This window comes from Moschus berezovskii, chromosome 1 (genome assembly GCF_049115385.1).
Source record: "Moschus berezovskii isolate FMDL1 chromosome 1, NW_MosBer_1.0, whole genome shotgun sequence".
Classification (NCBI taxonomy): Eukaryota; Metazoa; Chordata; class Mammalia; order Artiodactyla; family Moschidae; genus Moschus; species Moschus berezovskii.
The window spans coordinates 153,452,207-153,459,013 of NC_142460.1; positions in this window are offsets into that span (position 1 = coordinate 153,452,207).

Below are 6,807 nucleotides of genomic sequence, written 5' to 3' on the forward strand. Positions count from 1 at the left end.
GCAAATAACAGCCAGCTCCCCACCACGCCCTCCAAAGGATACTTTCCCCTCACCTCTAGTTCCCCAGCCACACAGAGGGGGCTCTAGGGCGCAGGGTCACAGTTGCACCGGGCAGCTCCCTGCTGTTCCACCCTGTCTCTAGACAGGAGCGCTCGACAGGGAGTGGGGAGAAGGGCCAGGCCTGAGGGCTGTCAAAAAGCGCAGAAGGGATGTTCGGTGAGGAAGCTGGAGTTCAGTGAAATCAGTCCAGGGACTGGGCCATGCAACCTCACACTTTACCGCTGGGGAAATCGAGGTCAGAGAGAGCCAGGCTGTGCTCCAGGCCACAGAGAGAGGGTTGCTCTGGAGTCGGGTTTCCAGGCCTGGATTCCCCCACACCTCTCTGAAATTTGTGTGTCTCTGTGGCTGACAGTACCCTACCCCCCAGGAGATTGGACAGAATGAACTGAGCAGGACTGAACTGAAGCAGGTATTCGAGGACCTGAGGGTTTGAGCACCACCACATCCCCACCCGACCAGGGGTGCGTCTCCCTCGCCGCTGTGAGCCAGTGATTTGACCTCCTCCCACCCCTGAGGGATGTGATCACAGACTGGAAGCCAAGTTCCCTGAGTCCTTCTGGAGAGGCCATCCCCCATTTCTCAGGTTCTGACAGAGAGCAAGTGGGGAGCCACAGGAGGGTGGAGAAAGCCAGGCACTGGCGGTGTGCAGACCTGCATTTATCTGAGTACACACTCCATACCTGCTGGCTCTCCAGCCTTCAGTCACCTCAGCGCTGTTTCCTCTTCTATAAAGTGAAAGAAGTGCTAGGGCCTCAGAGGACTGCAGGGAGGCCAAACAGGCCCACATGCAACCAGCACACAGCAGGGCTTCATTTGGGATGGGGGTCTTCTCTTCCTGCCTCCACCCCCATGCAATCCCTCAGCTTCCAGAAAACACCTCTATGGATTCTTCCTTCCTTAACGACGTGGCTCCAGCATATGGAGTTGAGACCCAACATCCAGCACATCTTTAGAGCGCCCCTCCGTGTGTCGAATCAGCAGGGACACCGCTGGGGAGGAGGGGAAGAGGATTCATAATCCGGTGAGGAGACTATAGCTTCAGCAGGCACATAGCAGCCCCTCATTACCAGCTGCCCAGAGAACTGACAAACAGCTCATATAGTCAGTCAACAGTCACTGTCATCCCCTTCTCCTGTTTTCACCACGGGCTGTCTGACCCAGAGGATGTGATGAGAACACAGAGATGTTCAGGGACTTGCTTCATGTCACCACAGACAGTCAATGCCAGAGACCTGGCCAGGGGACCAGCAGAGCACATTTATTCACAGAATAATCCCTGACTTGAAAATCAAATTGGCTTGAATCCCATTTTAAGCTCTGGCTTTACCACTAAAGGCTGTGAGACCTTGGGCAGGATACTTAACCTCTCTGAACATCAGTTTCTTCTGCTAAACGAGGTGACACTTTTCTCTCAGAGTAGAAGCAAGATGGGTAAGAGATCTCTGGATGTAAAATGTGGTGTAAGGCACTGGGAGGGGATCAGCACCCAAACACCCTAAGTCCCCCTAAAATAGTCACTGGGCAGTAACAATAATAGGCATGAAGTACCAGTGAGGCTCAGTTCTAGAATGTCCTTAGAAGAGCAGCAAGAAGATGGAAAACCACACAGGAGCTTGTTTTTAAAGACAAAGAAAAATATGATTAAGCCTGAGAATGATGTAATGAAAGAATGAAAATATTTTCCTTACCAGGGCGTTTGTATGTCAACAGCTGATAGGGGGTGGGAACGGCCACCACAAGGCCTCCAGGTGCTGCCAACAGCACCACATGAGGATCCACCAGCAGAGGCGGAGTAGGCTACGGCTGCACAGTGGGGAAGGAAGGCCTTTCCAGGGCCTCAGTTCTCCAGCCTGTGAAATGGGACTGCCCAATCTGGGCTCAGTCTGGCCATGTGAAGTGAAAGTTGTTCAGTTATGTCTGACTCTTTGCGACACCATTGATATACATACAGTCCATGGAGTTCTCCAGGCCAGAATACTGGAGTGGGTAGTCATTCCCTTCTCCAAGGGATCTTCCCAACCCAGGGATCGAACCCAGGTCTCCTGCATTGCAGGCAGACTCTCTACCAGCTGAGCTACAAGGGAAGCCCCACAGCGCCCTTCTTCTATTTTTTAAATAAAAACTGTATGTGTGTAAGATGTACAACATGATGATTTGTTCAGTTCAGTTCAGTCGCTCAGTCGTGTCCGACTCTCCGCGACCCCATGAATCACAGCACGCCAGGCCTTCCTGTCCATCACCAACTCCCGGAGATCACTCAAACTCATGTCCACAGAGTCAGTGATGCCATCCAGCCATCTCATTCTCGGTCGTCCCCTTCTCCTCCTGCCCCCAACCTATGATTTGTTATAAATAGTAAAATAATTACTACTGCTGCTGCTGCTGCTAAGTCACTTCAGTCGTGTCCGACTCTGTGTGACCCCATAGACGGCAGCCCACCAGGCTCCCCTGTCCCTGTGATTCTCCAGGCAAGAACACTGGAGTGAGTTGCCATTTCCTTCTCCAATGCATGAAAGTGAAAAGTGAAAGTGAAGTCGCTCAGTCGTGTCCGACTCTTCGTGACCCCATGGACTGCAGCCTACCAGGCTCCTCCGTCCACGGGATTTTCCAGGCAAGAGTACTGGAGTGGGGTGCCATTGCCTTCTCCGAACTACTACTACAGTCAAGCTAATTAACATATCACCTCCTCACACAGTTACCTCTTGGTGTCTGTCTGTGAGAGCACCTGATATCTACTCTTAGCCAATTTCCAGTATTCAATACAGTATTTTTTTTTTTTGGCTGCACAGCACAGCATGTGAATCTTAGTACCCCCACCAGGAATTAAACCTGTGCCCCCTTCAGTGGAAGCATGGAATCTTAACAACTGGACCACCAGGGAAGTCCCAATACAGCATCATTAACTATAGCCATCACGCTATACATTAGATCTCTAGTCTTATTCATCCTACAGAACTGCAGGTTTGGACCCTTTGACCTGCACCTCCCCATTTCCTTTACGTCCCTGCCTCTGGTAAGCACTGTTTCACTCTGCTCCTTTGAAATTGACTTTTTAAAATTCTACCTATAAGGGAGATCATGCACTATTTGTCCTTCTGTGACTGGTTTATTTCACTTAGCATAATGTCTTCCAGGTTCATTAATGTTGCAAATGGCAGGATCTCCTTCTTTTCTAAGGCTGAATAATATTCCATTGTATATATCCCATCATTTCTCGATCCATTGATCCGTGGCTCCTTTCTGTCTGCCCTCTTTTTGGTAATCCAGGCTGCAGCAGCTCTAGTTTGGTCTCAAGGTCCGGGAAAAGGAGCTGGTATGTTACAGTTAGGCTCAGAAACATTAGGGACTGCTCCTGAGGTCACACAGCTAAGAGTGGTGCGGCGAGGCCGGACCAAAGCCCCCGTGGTCCCACTCTGTCACACTGCCTCCCCATCCTGGGTTGAGGGTAGGCCTCCGCGTTCATTCACATGGGCCCTGTGACAGCACTAACATGGGTCCCAGGCGCCCTCTGGCCAAAGCATGCACTCTCAGCACCCCCACCACACGTTCTCACGGAGGGCCAGCCGCCTGGTCCCAGCAGCCCTGCCCTCTCCCCACACCCAGACACAACATCTGGGGATTTTCTTTCAGGCTGTCCTCACCCTTGCTCCTCTCTGCTCAGGCGACCATGACCCGTGTCCTATTCTCAGATTCGCTGCCTAGCCCTGTCACCTTCCGTTCACCACAGCAGCCAGCCTAGTCCAACTTGCCCTCACTTGATCCTTGGGTCACAAACAGCACCCTCCTAACCTTGCACATTCTAGCCTGTTGCCCCTCCCAAATGCCCCTATGGAAATCAGCCCCTGAGGAACACCAGTAAGCCTAGTCCCTGCCCTTCCGTTCTGACTTTGAATCCTTCTACCCTCACCATCTACCTGATACAGTTCCCAGCTTTTCCTGTGTGCCTATTTCTGGAGCCACATTCTCCCCAGCTGCACACAGGAGGTGCTCAATAGATGTGTGTTGATGATACATATTTCTGGACAGTGGTTTGATTTATGTCACTAGGATCCCCTTTGACTTCCAGATTTCACCCAGAGCTCCTGGAGTCTGTGATCCTACAGTGGGTGCTGCACGGGGTCTGGCCCTCGGTCCGCATCTTCCAAGGAGGACTCTCACAGTGGACCCTCCATCTACCCTGGAAGTGGGCCTTTCCCCAGCCTTATGCACTGACCTCAGAGGCCAGAGGGCATGAGGTGGTCCACCCCTAGTCTGAGTGCTGAGGCTATCAGCAGGTAAGAGAAGCAGCCTGAGGATCCCTCTGCCACCTGGGCCACCATGGTGTGGGCCACCTGACTCCACCATCCCAGCTGATCAGACCAGGTGGAGAGTGGCCCAAGAATGACCAGTCTATGAGCTGGCTGGTGAAAAGATGAAGAGGGCCATGAAAAGTCTGGCTCTGAAGAACTGGAGCTTCAAAAGCTAATGAGTTTAGGACTTCCCTGGAGGTCCAGAGGTTGGGACCTCCTACCAATGCAGGAGACACAGGTTCGATTCCTAGTCTGGAAAGATCCCACATGCTGTGGGGTAACTAAGCCCAAGCACCACAACTACTAAGCCTGTGCTCGAGAGCCTATGAGCCGAAACTACTGAAGCCTGAGCACCTTAGTGCCCATGCTCTGCAACAAGAGAAGCCACCACAATGAGAAGCCTGTGCACCACAACAAGGGTCACCCCAACTAGCCACAACTAGAGAAAGTCTGCATGCAGCAATGAAGACCCAGCACACCCAAAAATAATAAATAAATAAAAGCAAGTGAGTTAGACTGGGAAGGACCACATGGCACGGTCGGGGCCAGAGATGCCTTGACAGCCACACATAAGCTGAAGCAGCAGAAAACACACAAAGCCTGCACTGAGAGACACAGCGGGCCAGACAGTGCCAACTCTAGGATCAGAAGGGCTGGAGTGGGCAAGAAAGGCTGCAGAGGAGGCTGTTTAAACCTCAGCAAGTGGGTGACCAGACTGGGAACTTAAAGGATCTTCAGGCCACAGGACTGGGGCTCAAACTCATTCAGTTCATCCAAGAAATATTTATGGGTCCCTTTCAAGCCCCATGTCAGGACGACAATGACTTAGTCAGTGTCCCCAAGGAGCCCACAGCATGAAGGAAAACATAAAGACTAGTCAGATGACAGCAGCATGGGAGAAGCCTCGCTGTGAAAGCAGGAAGCCGAGTACGCTATGGGAGCTTTTTGCAAACCAGTGACACAGGCTGGTTTTCACCGGGAATTCATCTCCAAGTTTGAAGCTACCAAGACAATGGAGCAATTCTGGACAGGGACCAGCACCATCAGGTAATGAAGGGCTCTGCTTGCCTGGGAAAGCCCCAGGATGCACTCACACAACTGGTTTATTCCAGCCACAAGCAATCACAAAAAGCTGATCGTCCATTTGTCATGTCCATTCCCAGGCAGTGGGTTCAGAGCAAAAAGATACTCTGCCTCTACACACATAGAGACAGAAGCCAGGGAAGCTTCTACAATTAACCCAGATCCTAACCCCACTCTCATGGCAGGCACAGGGGTCAGGAGGCATTTGGAAAAACCAATCAGACTAGCTGGACAGGGCCTACAGAAAAGGGGAGTAAACAACTGATCAGCACTCTTGGGCCTCGGATCCTTTTTTTTTTTTAAGCCTATAAATAACAGACTAGAAACCTAAGATTGGGGTACCAGCATGGCCAAAATCACTTCGGACAGTAACTGCAACCATGAAATTAAAAGACTCTTGCTCCTTGAGGAAAACTAAAACAAACCTAGACATTATATTAAAAAGCAGAGACATCACTTTGCTGACAAAGGTCCGTATAGTCAAAGCTACGGTTTTTCCAATAGTCATGTACAGACATGAGAACTGGACCATCAACAAGGCTGAGCTCTGAAGAACTGATGCCTTCAAATTGTGGTGCTGGAGAAGAATCTTGAGAGCCCTTTGGACAGCAAAAAGATCAAAGCAGTCAATCCTAAAAGAAATCAACCCTGAATATTCACTGGAAGGACTGATGTTGATGCTGAAGTTCCACCTTCAATACTTTGACCACTTGATGGAAAGAGCCAACTCATTGGAAAAGACCCTGATGCTGGGAAAGTTTGAGAGCAGAAGAAGAAGGGGACAACAGAGGATGAGATGGTTGGATAGCATCACTGACTCAATGGACATGAGTTTGAACAAACTCAGGGAGATAGTGAAGGACAGGGAAGCCTGGCGTGCTGCAGTCCATGGAGTTGCAAAGAGTCCAACACAACTGAGTGACTGAACAATGGACAGTAACAACAGTTGGGTAAGGACCCTCTGAAGTGAAATGAAGTCACTCAGTTGTGTCTGACTCTTTGCAACCGCATGGATTGTAGTCTACCAGGCTTTTCTGTCCATGCGATTTTCTATGCAAGAGTACCGGAGTGGGTTGCTATTTCCTTCTCCAACTTCCTTGTTGCATCTTCACATGCAGAAGAAGCTAGGAATCTCAGAGCTTCTTTTATTTTTTTTTTCACTTTTTATTTTGTATTGGGATATAGCTGACGAGCAATGTTGTGAACAAGCTTCAGGTGAACACCAAAAGGATTCAGCCATACATATACATATTTCCATCCTCCCTTGGGCCTTGGATTCTTAATCTGAAAGGAAAACAATCTGCTCCATAAGTCTTGTGTCAGGATTCAATGAGAGCATGTGGGTAGAGCTCCAGTAAATGCCCCGCTGCAATAG